Here is a 12,642-nt window from a genome sequence, read left to right on the forward strand (position 1 = left end):
GGTTCGAGGTACACAGCAGTGGCTTTCAGTTGATGTGCTGGGCCCCCAACTTGCCGGATCTGAACCTCATCGAACACTTTTGGGACGTGACTGAACTTGGCATCAGAGCTCACTGCCTCCCTCCCCGGAATTTACGGAAATTAGGTGACCCGTGTGTGTACATGTGGTGCCAACTCCCTCCAGCAACCTACCGAGAGCTCACTAATTCTGTACCACAACATACCATTGTTGTTATCTGTGCCAAAGGTGGAAATACCAGCTATTAGGTAGGTGGTCATAATGTTCTGACAGTGTACATAAGCGTGTGTAGTCGGAACAAAGGAATGGAGAAGATAATAGTTCAGTAGGAAACAATTGAAAGGTTTGCTTGTTAACATATAAAATAAAATTTCTTTCTTTTCTCCATATTTAAAACTTTTTTAATGGTGCTTTTGTTGTAATGACAAGAAATGTCAAAGAAAACACTGCCAGTTTACAGTGCAACTCAGTGAATCTAAGTGAAACTATAGTCACGGCTGTACTCCGACAGACAGTTCCACACTAATAGTCTGTGTCAACTCAGTCTCTAGAGACGAAAAAAATACTTAAGAACTCACTCAAATCTATACATAATACAAAATATATGGAAGCAGGATTGTACAGTTTCTCCGAGACACAACACCGATCATCGAGCGATCGACGACCTTCTGTCGCAATCAGAGCACGTGTTGTGTGGCTCTCACAGTGACGCCGATCGCATTTTCGAGAACAAAATAAATTCACACTGTTTTGTAAATATTTACAATAGAATGTTCACAAAATGCCAATAGAACTTATGAGCTACTAATGCTACAAAAACTGGAAGTTTCGGCTAAATCTGAGGGAAGAGACAGAGCACTCCTCGGTGGAATGGCCACGTGTGGGCACAGCTGACAGGAGATAGAAGCTGGCAGGTGCTCACAAACTCGAAGCTATGCAAGCCTGAAACAAAGTAGAAAATCATTCATTAGCACTCATTAAATTAGTTTTCATTCTCACGGGGGGACTGCGCCTCCCCTCACATCACAGTATATGTACAACTTGGCAAGAAATAAAAGTGACAAAGTGAGAGCTCCAGATGACCAAGCATTTAGAAAAAAATATTATAATTTTGATCCAGGTCAAGTGAGACTCTGACGTTTATGTTAGCATAGTTTCTGGGAAGTGGTTGGCACAGTGGAAATAATACAGAATGGTTATCTGAGAATCATGGAGTCGAGTGTCTATTCAGAAATATTTTTATCTTTTCTGTTTTCAAGTTTTACGTTCATTACATTGCATATAATCTAAAAGAATACTATGTATACTGTATTTATTAATATTTTTTTAAAAAAAAGTGTAAAGGGAAAGGTCAACAGGAATTTGGAACTGCAAATAAATTTCCAGGAAGGGATTGTAAGACATACATGTTAACTTCTTATATAAAATTTGACAGTTTTATCATTTTACAGGTGATAATTTACATGCATGGTGGTGATATTCATCATAAAGCCATACAAAGCAATAATTTTTGCACCATCTTGCACACGTTATAGATCCTGCATTTTTACAACTACACAGTTGTTTTAAAGTCTCTATAGAATAACAGACTTGGTTTACATTTACAAAATGTTCTCTCTCATCGCACAGTTTGACAGAAAACCATGCATAATGCAGCATATTGCTCCAATATTGGCGAGGACAGCTGGTGATGTACAGTGGAATGTGTTTTGATGCAGCCTTTTTGGTTGTGATTGACTTTCCTCTCTCAGTGAAATATGTGTAGTTTTGAAGCTTTTTGATCAAATTCTTTACCTGATGACAGAAACAGAAATCACAGGGTCGCACAAGCAGAGTGTGGGAATCACTTCAATACCGCTCAAAGAAAGAAAGAAAGAAAGCCATTGAAAATAAATGAGGAAAAAAGAAGTTTGCACAAAGCCACTCAATCCCACAAGCTTCAGATTACCATTCCACACACTTTCTGCTGCACCAGTTGCTGCATGCTAAAGTAAAGGTGTGCCCACACAATTCCTTTTTGTGTTCTACTTTGTGCATGTGCATAAATTTCCAGCACTACAACTACACGTGCATGTGTTTGATTATGTAGTGTGTTGTGTTGACTTATGCTGTGAAGTGAATTAGATGCAACGGAATGCTGCTCCTAAAGATTACTTGAATAAAATTTTGAGATGTGATGCTCTGAGCATCAAGTAGTAGATAAAAAGCTCTGATCATATTACTGTAAATAATAAGATCCCATAAGTTTCAAAGTCAGAAAACAGGGAAGTATAAGCCAGAAATTTATGAAAAACATTTATGAAAACTGAGGACAAATATTCTTGCTATGGTGACTTAATAGCGCAACAGAGGAACCTGACATCCGAACGAAAGTAATGATGGGGTATATGTAGGTCCTCAACAAGCCACTAGAAATAGGAACGAAGGCCACTGATGATGCAAAAAATACAAAATTGGAAAGCACAACCTTTGCTCCAGTGGATTCCGACATCTATAAAATTCTAAATTTGTTGAGCCTGAGGATGTTAATGTACATATTATCTTTCATGATTAAAGTTTTGTAAAGAACTTTTTTTTATACAATAAAATACAAATGACGCAATCACAGTTAATTAACATACACATTATGACTGAGAACCTCATTTGACTTTCTCTCACTTTCAGGAATAATGACTGAAATAATTTGTTTTGAAGTATGAAATAAACAGTTGCAACTGGTATTGGTATATAAGTCACCTGTTACCAGCTAACAAAATGTTACTGTAGCCTTATTGCTGAAGTTTCCCCGGCCAGAAAAACCAGAATCTTGCTGTGACTCACTCCTGAAATTTGCAAACAAAAAATATTGTCTCACTGTATTTCTCATACCTTTCATATTTAGATACTTTTTTACTTACATCACTTTTGTGTTTTCGTTTTCTGTCACCCTTTCATCACAGTACACACACCACAAGGTCCCAGACAAAGATCCACAGCAGACTGCTTGCGCTGTGAGGCAATGTGCGGATGTAAGAATGCAAGCGTGTGTGTGCATTCTTTCCCCAGATTTTTGTGCACGCCCTTCTGTTCCCGTGTGTCTGCACTTGCATACGTGGAAAGAGGCACTGTATGGATCTACCTTAAATGGCTCAAGCATCACCCAATCTGTTCCAAAAATGCTATTTTTTCCAAACACTTAGCCACCTGAAGCTCCAATGTCTGTCACACTTGATTCTGGTGAAGCCAAGCATTTACCACAAATTTGGACAAAATCAGTGGTGACAAGTAGATGTCATCCCCTTGTCAGTTATAAGCATTTACTACAGTTAGTGGACAGCTCACACCCACATCCATTCGCCCACGTAGTACAGTATGTCCAGTTGGACTGCCTAGTTTTAAAATGAAATAACATGAAATCAAAGATTGATAGAAGAATGCAACAAATGGTATGATTGTTGTGAAAGTTGTGAGAATTTTATGCAGAAGTTTTGAAGTAATAGACAAAAAAGCTACAAATAGATGGCACTGTCACTGCAATATCTTGGCCTATAAATTGTATTCCAAAGCCCACAGTGAGCAGTTCCACCTCTGAAATGTGAAATGAGATTAGCATACCAAAGAAAGATACTGAAATCATGTATTCCACTGAACGGCACGCATTTCTGGTGCAGGACACTGTACTACAGCAAAAGGTGCAGTTTTGAAACACAGTTTAATTTTACAATGTGAAAACCATTTGTAAACTCTTCAGCACATGTCAGAAGGTTGGTTAGTGTGGCTGATGATCTCATATGGAATGTCAGGCCCAGACCAATTGTAGTTACAATACTGAGAAAAAAGCCATACATTTCCTTCAAAATCCAAAGTCAGAAGGTCACATCCACACCCACTGTGTGATAAATGGCTGCCTTTGTGAACCACATTCTCGCAGCGATTGATAATGAAGGAGTTGATGTTTGCTGCATCTTGTTCACAGATGAAGCACACATCCACAGGAATAAACAAAAGTGGCAATTTATGTTTCCAAAAATTCCCATTTGTGTTAAGTGTTGCATTCTCCCAGATTTAGTGTTTGGGCTGAAGAGGCATTATCAGTTCTTTTTTTTGTGCAGTAATTGATAACTGATGAATGTTATGTTGCAACTGCAGAACAACTGTAGTTCACACAAGGTGGGACCTGTCCACATCACACAAACAGGTGTTTTGCTTTCTCGATAACTACTTTGGGAATACTGTCTTTGTGTTGGATTACCCCAAATATACTGACACGGGCATGAATTGGCCTCTGTGTTCAGCCAATCTGACTTGTGACTATTTTTTGCAGAGCGCATTGAAAGACACTCCCTACCAGAACCATACGACAATGCCAGATGAGGTCAGATCATCGATCTGTGTGGTGACTGAAACTATTTCCCTTGAGACACTACAAGATGCGAGGGCAAATTCCACCGTTCATTCACACCACCTCTCTACTGAAAGTAGAGGACATTTTGGAAAGACTGAAACGTGATTGCAAAAACTTTTCGTTGAGAATGAATTTATTTATGTATGCTGATACAAAATGTACAGCATACAGTGCAATCTATTAGCAATTTCTACTATTCTGAAATTGTTTGAACTTCTTACCGTATACACAATAAATATGCTTTTGTTGCACTCTTCTACCAATTACTGTTTTCATGTTATTTAATTTTAAAAAACAAGTAGACCTTTTTTTTTAATACAGTGTAAGTTCCATAAATTCATTCATGAGAGACAGAAGGAAGGATGTTTACAGTTTAATATCCTACACATGCCAAGTTAATCAGGGATGGAGTTACTTAAGCTTATCTTCATGTTTTTGTGGTTCGGTTTTGCCTCAGATAGTTTGTCTTTGATCGAACTTGAGGCTGTTGTTAAGGATTGTGTTGTATGATATGGAGAGGAGGGATGCATTATACTTACCTTGGCTTTTATTATGGAAAATAATCAACTCTTTATACTGTTTATTATGATACCCACTTCACACAGCTGTACTTTATGTGGTATTTTTCATCACTACTGACCTCCATAAAACAACCGTTGTAAGGTGTATACAAATGAAACTCAATGAAGCAAGCAACATATTTTTCTAGAATGAATTTTCACTCTACAGTGGTATTGGAATGGCACTTTCTCCCAGGAGTGCTAGTCTTGACAGGTGTACACAAGAACTTCTGTGAAATCTGGAAGATAGAAGATGAGGTATCAGCAACAGTGAATCTGTGAGAGTGGGTGGTTAGTCTTTCCTGGATAGCTCAGAGGGTAGAGTTCTTGCCAGCAAAAGGTAAAGTCACCAAGTTTGAGTCCAGATCTAGCACACAATTTTAATCTGCCAGGGAGCTTCAACACTGCACACTGTTGGCTATATTACAAATACATATGAACACACACAACCAGTACAGATGATCTGTACACCAATGTTCCTATCAGGATCTCCTGTAGACGAGTCACAGTATGGTGAAGGCAGCCAGTGCAACAAAAGATCCATTAAAGCAGGATCAGTGAGCAGTGATAAAACTTGTAACAGCTGACGGATTCTGGCCAGTGGACACACACACATGTGAATTCAGAAAGGTGCTGCTTTTAATGTTTGGTGAGGGAACAGCAGAACTGTGAAGTTCTAGTTAAACTCACGAAGTCATGACTGACACGTGTTGTTGATGGGGTTAATACCACCTGTGAATGAAGTGCTAAAGATTTGACACAAATAAAAAAATAATTAATGAGGTACATATTTGACAGATCCAATATCCTGTAATAGAGCACAGGTACAGAAAAAGTCAAGAAATTTAATTCATTAATATGTTCATATAATTAACAATCACATACAGTGGTTAAAAATACAAGTTCAAGATATTACCTAAACACAGAGCTCGATTCATGGAGGACACAGTCTATTTTAATGTCTTGCAGGACAAAAGCAATGCAGTTAACAAGGTTCCAGTTGCAGACAAGCCAAGGAAGTGTAAGAGATTGTTGGAAATATTTTGGATGAACTGTGTATTGCAGCTTGCATAAATTTAATGGACAGCATCTTATTTCCAAACAAATACCTCTCTGTTGCATTTAAATAATTTTATTATGCCACTGGTGTTTGGGTTAAGTCCATCATCAGGAAATCAGGCAGAGGATGAGGTTACAGACAATTATTCAGAAATGAACCTACATCAACATTGACCTGAAATAGGTTATTTACGTCAGATCTGGATTATTTAATCACATAAACCTGACTCGCACAAATCAAGAATATCTTATCCAGTGAATAGTCCTTTCAGACTGGAAAAGATGATTAATCAATTCTGTTTACAGAGAGAATTAAAGAATCAATGCACAAAATTACAGACCAATATCTGATTTCCATCTGCTACAAGGGCCTAGAGCATATCCTAAGCTAAAACGTTATGGCATTGCTTCATTCATACATAGATTCTTGCATTCAGTAGATGCAAGTTAACAGTTGGATTCCATTCCTAGATTTCGGAAAGTTATTCTACACTGTACAACACAGTTTGTTTCCTAACTGAGCTGTGATCAATAAAATCTTCTCGGATTCCATCCATTTCATCATGTCAGAACTTCACAAACTTTCAGCGAGAAGAGTTTATGTGGGATCCCACAAGTATATCTGAGCCGCCACTCAGGTACGTATATCAGATGCCTGCAGAATTTCAACACTTCTCCAGAAGGTTACGAGAGTGAAACTCATTGAAAGTTTGCAGAGTTTCGACACAGCCACACGGATGGAAGCCTGAAAAAATTTCATACGCAGCTTGGTAGTTCTACATTCACATATGAGCTATGATGGTATGGAATATCTTCACAGATATGTGACTGGCACAATGAATATTAGAGTAATAAAACCCTTTATACTGTATTGGGGGGGGGGGGGGGGGTGGCGGCATGGCTAAGTGCCCTCCTTGTCACCATGCCATTATCCTGGGATGAAAATACAGGATAAAACCAGCAGTGAATAAAGCAACAGCTGTATTTTCATCTCTGATTGATTTCTGGAGGCAACTAGTTTCAGTATTCTGCTATGCCTTCATCAGACCCTCTATCGTAATGTGGGGGCTCAGTTTCTATTGCAAACAAAGAAGTATCATGCAAAAGCAAATCAGTATCTGCACCAGCATATGTGACATAGCTGTATAATCATAAACAATCAGTTCCCAGACTGTTAACATTTGCAAGGATATGTGGAACAGAAAGTTGATAAAACCATTGAAACAAACACATATGAGAGAGTAACATTTGTTAATTTCATACCGTGTTTAGGTTCCAGATTGTAAATGTTGCTCACTGTTATGGCCAAATGCAGCCATGACAGTCCTCATACCATTACATAGCTGTTCATGGAACCTTTTGAATAGTGGACGATGGAATGTCATGACACGGCTTGTGCACTGCTTGAAGATCACATACTGTGTCCAGAATTGTCAGCCATGGCAACAGTAAATTCTTCAACAATTTGTGGTGCAATTGGCCATCAGGATCTCCCACCAGCAATTTCCCAAATTGTCAGTTAATTCAAACTTCCAAAGTATGTTCTTCAACTCCAGTGGGGAAAGATCACCTCACCACATTGCTTAAATGCATCAATATTCATCAATATTTTCAAAAAGCAGGAGAACTATTACTGTTGTTTTCATAAAACAGCTTTATGAGTAAAGCCCCGCTCACCTTGTCCAGACTCATGCTGACTGTCTGCAACTGTAATGTACACTGATTCTCGCGTTTCAACCCTATGTCACTGTACCAGTACGGGCGCCTAATGGCAAGTCATGACAATAACACTGCTACCAATTCAATTCCTGCAGCTCACAGTCTGAACATCATTCCTATAATTTTGGGTACCCATACAGTAAATAGTTTTTGGTCTGCTCTTGCTCAAGTGGTGAAAGTTTGATTATACCACCCCATGCACAAACAATTTATCAGATAGAAGTGGCAGCACTATCAGATTGTTCTCTGAAGCTGTTGTGGTCTGCAAGGAAGTATTGTCATTGGACGGTCATAAGAAAATGCAAAATGACTTGGACAAAATCTCTAACTGGTTTAATGACTGGTAGCTCTCTTTAAACGCTTCAAAAAAGAGAAAAAAAACCTAACAGTATCCAATTACAAGACAACTAGTATTGAACCTCATGAGTATATCACAGTGATACTAAGCGGATATATAAAATGGAGGAACATGTGAAAGTGGTTTATTAAACATTCTTGGCTTAAAATGTTGAACATGGCTGGAGGTAGCATTGCAACAGTAGAAGTTTTATTGAAAACTCTTTGACCTGTAGCTTGTCATCTTTGAAACCATCTTCTTCAGTTGGATCAATGATAACACCTAAAATGCTTAGCATTATATACATGTTAAAATATAGGTATAAAGCACAAGTAAAAGCAAATCACTGACTTGCAAAGAATTTTTACACATACTGGTTACATGATGTGGAGGTATGTTAAGTATGTAGGCATAAGGCACAAATGAAGGTCAAATTCACCTCCATAACAATGAAACCACAAAATACCATGCTGACTCTCATTATAAAGGGCTCCACAAACGCAAATGGTGAAATGATGTCGTGCTGGTATCTCCAGAGTTGAGAACAGTTTAGGGCACAACATGGCAGTACACGTATATGTGGAATAAGTGTGTAAAAGTGTGGAAGAGAATAGCACTAAATAGCTAAAAATGACTAAATTATTAAAGTATTGATAAAGAAAAACAGGTATCTAGAAATGTTATGGTAGTATAAAAGAGAAACACATGGGATTCTATTTGGATGTCGCTCAAGCATTTTTACAGAAGCCATGAATTATGTGAAGTATAAAATAATTTGAAATACATCATTTGTAAATGAAGAAAGCAAGGAGGGGGCAAGAGGGAGGGGTGGGGGAGAGAAGAATAGCTGAAAGAGGGGATTTAATTAGCTACAGTGTAACCATCATCGTAAAACTGTAGAAAAAAATCCACACAACATATGCCTAAGTTGTTATAAAATTCAATAAAAATATATCTAGAAACATTAGGAGCTATATAATGTCCACTCTATAGTGAAGACCAAAATATAATCTCATACAAAAGGAAAGTAAAAGTCTAAATTTAAAATAATAATAATAAAAAAGAATTTATGAGGTGACATCTCATTGCAGAATGTAATAATATCATGAAAATGGGTAAAGAGGAAAACGTCATCTTCATTATAGCCTGATAGGTTGTCAAAAATAAGGGCTTGAAACAATCTAAAAAAATCCTATTTTTAAGTTGTACCTGTTCATTTAAAATACAACCATCTTTGTAAGTGAAATGTTTAAAATTTTCTAATTCTTCCAACAAATGTAGGCTGTAGCCTTTAACTTCCTTGGCTTACTTGTCACGTACGTGAACAATTTCAAGCTTTTAATAAAATTCTCCACCAGCCTTGTAAGGAACAATGACTGTCACGGCTGCAGGAGGATCTGCAATGAATTGACGCAAGGTGCAGGGAATGGCAATTGAATCTCAATGCAGACAAATGTAAGGTGCTGGGAATACATGGATAGAAAGATCCTTTATCATTTAGCTACAATATAGCAGGTCAGCAACTGGAAGCAGCTAATTCCATAAATTATCTGGGAGTAGGCATTAAGAGTGATCTAAAATGGAATGACCATATAAAATTAAATGCCGGTGAAGCAGATGCCAGACTGAGATTCATTGGAAGAATCCTAAGGAAATGCAGTCTGAAAGCAAAGGAAGTAGGTTATAGTACACTTGTTAGCCTACTGCTTGAATACTGCTCACCAGTGTGGGATCCGTACCAGATAGGGTTGATAGAAGAGAGAGAGATCCAATGGAGAGCAGCACGCTTCATTACAGGATCAAGGATCATTTAGTAATTGTGAAAGCATTATGGAGATGATAGATAGACTTCAGTGGAAGACTCTGCAAGAGAGATGCTCAGTAGCTCGGTATGGGCTTTGTTGAAGTTTTCAGAACATACCTTCACCGAGGAGTCAAGCAGTATATTACTCCCTCATACATATATCTCGTGAAGAAACCATGAGGATAAAATCAAAGAGATTAGAGCCCACACAGAGGCATACTGACAATCTTACTTTGCACGAACAATAGAAGGGAGAACCAATAGAGGTACTCAAGGTACCCTTCGCCACACAGCATCAGGTGGCTTGCAGAGTATAGATGTAGATGTAGATGTAGATGTAGATGTAGATGCCGTTGTGATGGCCATTTGTAGCCCATAGATGGCTCGCGATCAGTCAAACTGCCTCACTGTTATATTGTGCTACCACGTATTGTGTCCATGATACCCCCACTCTTGTATAAATGTAATCAATCCATTGCACTGTCTGTCTTCTCTACATCAAGAGCTCACTTCCGTACACTGATAAGGTTACAGCTGTAATGGTGACATATGCCGATCAGTCACAAGTCATCTACTGTGGGCTATAAAAGTTTACAATAACAGCTGCCATGACAGTTAGTTGTTCGTGGCAAAGGTGATGGTGTATTTAACTGCAAGATCAAAATTTTAACAAAATTTGATGTGACATGTAAAGTAGAAAGTTTTCTATGAGGATATTCTCATTGTAAAACTTTAACCTCATTCAAAATCAATACTATTGTTGTTGTTGTGGTCTTCAGTCCTGAGACTGGTTTGATGCAGCTCTCCATGCTATTCTATCCTGTGCAAGATTCTTCATCTCCCAGTACCTACTGCAACCTACATCCTTCTGAATCTGCTTAGTGTATTCATCTCTTGGTCTCCCTCTACGATTTTTACCCTCCACGTTGCCCTCCAATACTAAATTGGTGATCCCTTGATGTCTCAGAACATGTCCTACCAACTGATCCCTTCTTCTGGCCAAGTTGTGCCACAAACTTCTCTTCTCCCCAATCCTATTCAATACTTCCTCATTAGTTATGTGGTCTACCCATCTAATCTTCAGCATTCTTCTGTAGCACCACATTTCGAAAGCTTCTATTCTCTTCTTGTCCAAACTATTTACTGTCCATGTTTAACTTCCATACATGGCTACACTCCATACAAATACTTTCAGAAACGACTTCCTGACACTTAAATCTATACTCGATGTTAGCAAATTTCTCTTCTTCAGAAACGCTTTCCTTGCCATTGCCAGTCTACATTTTATATCCTCTCTACTTCGACCATCATCAGTTATTTTGCTCCCCAAATAGCAAAGCTCCTTTACTACTTTAAGTGTCTCATTTCCTAATCTAATACCCTCAACATCACCCGACTTAATTCGACTACATTCTATTATCCGCGTTTTGCTTTTGTTGATGTTCATCTTATATCCTCCCTTCAAGACACCATCCATTCCGTTCAACTGCTCTTCCAAGTCCTTTGCTATCTCTGATAGAATTACAATGCCATCGGCGAACCTCAAAGTTTTTATTTCTTCTCCATGGATTTTAATACCTACTCCGAATTTTTCTTTGCTTCCTTTACTGCTTGCTCAATATACAGATTGAATAACATTGGGGATAGGCTACAAATCAATACTACTAAATGCAAATTAAAAACTTAAATCTTTTTGAAAGGTTGTGAAAAATGCAATCTGGCTGTAAATGAAATCATATACACATGTGATACAGATGCTCCACAAACTTAAAATAGGAGTCTTTTGGTGAATGGTGACATAATTCTCATGAAAACATAGTTAGCTAAAATTAGAGAATGTGTCTCTTATGAAGGCTGTGCAACTATCCTATTGTCACTACACTATCTCAATAGAAGTTTGAGGACACTCCTATGCAATGCAGATTTCGCCACTAAATGTCAAGAGATGTGAATCCACGAGTATGAAAGGAGGCAGAGAATATTGTGTTGCCACCAGAGAAGCACTAACTGCAGAACAGATGGGTCACGATAGCTCAGTGAATTTGTAAGTGTACCAGTCAATGGATGCCGCCTGAGTAACAGATCCATCAGGAGCACTTTGACCCTTCTAAAGCTGGCCATGTCAACTGTAGGTGATGTGACTGAGAAGTTGAAATTTGAATGAACGACCACAGCTAAACTCGTATACTGGAGGATGGGGAACATCAAGAATTGTGGAAGGTGGTTGTAGGAAACTGACAGAAATCAGCAAAAGGCACCACTCGTGAATTCCAAAGTACGACCAGCAGCTCAGATAGCACGATGACTGTGCATAGGGAGTCGAAAATAATGGGGTACAATTGTTGAGTAGCTCCTGGTAAGCCACACATTTCTGCAGTCAGTGCTAAATGACATTTGGAAAGGTCTAAGGAGTGACGCCTGTATATAAGAAGGGTAGAAGGACGGATCCTCAAAATTACAGACCAATATCCTTAACATCGGTTTGTTGCAGGATTCTCGAACATATTCTCAGTTCAAATATAATGAATTTCCTTGAGGCAGAGAAGTTGGTGTCTATGCATCAGCATGGCTTTAGAAAGCATCGCTCTTGCGAAATACAACTCGCCCTTTTTTCACATGATATCTTGTGAACCATGGATGAAGGGTATCAGACGGATGCCACATTCCTTGACTTTTGGAAAGTGAAGTGTTTGACTCAGTGCCCCACTGCAGACTCCTAACTAAGGTACGAGCATATGGGATTGGTTCCCAAATATGTGAG

At 38.5% G+C, this 12,642-nt stretch overlaps 1 protein-coding gene across 5 annotated transcripts in view; it reads right to left on the reverse strand.

Moving 5' to 3' along the window:
* Positions 1-406: 406 nt before the first annotated feature.
* LOC126109623 (lysine-specific demethylase 4B-like) overlaps positions 407-12,642 on the reverse strand; it is a 387,367-nt gene continuing 375,131 nt past the window's right edge. For all 5 annotated transcript variants that reach the window (XM_049914665.1, XM_049914668.1, XM_049914666.1 and 2 more), the window contains one exon: positions 407-960. The gene's annotated coding sequence lies outside the window, so the exon portion shown is untranslated. The remainder of the gene's footprint in view (positions 961-12,642) is intronic.

The sequence above is a fragment of the Schistocerca cancellata genome, chromosome 12 (assembly GCF_023864275.1).
Source record: "Schistocerca cancellata isolate TAMUIC-IGC-003103 chromosome 12, iqSchCanc2.1, whole genome shotgun sequence".
NCBI lineage: Eukaryota > Metazoa > Arthropoda > Insecta > Orthoptera > Acrididae > Schistocerca > Schistocerca cancellata.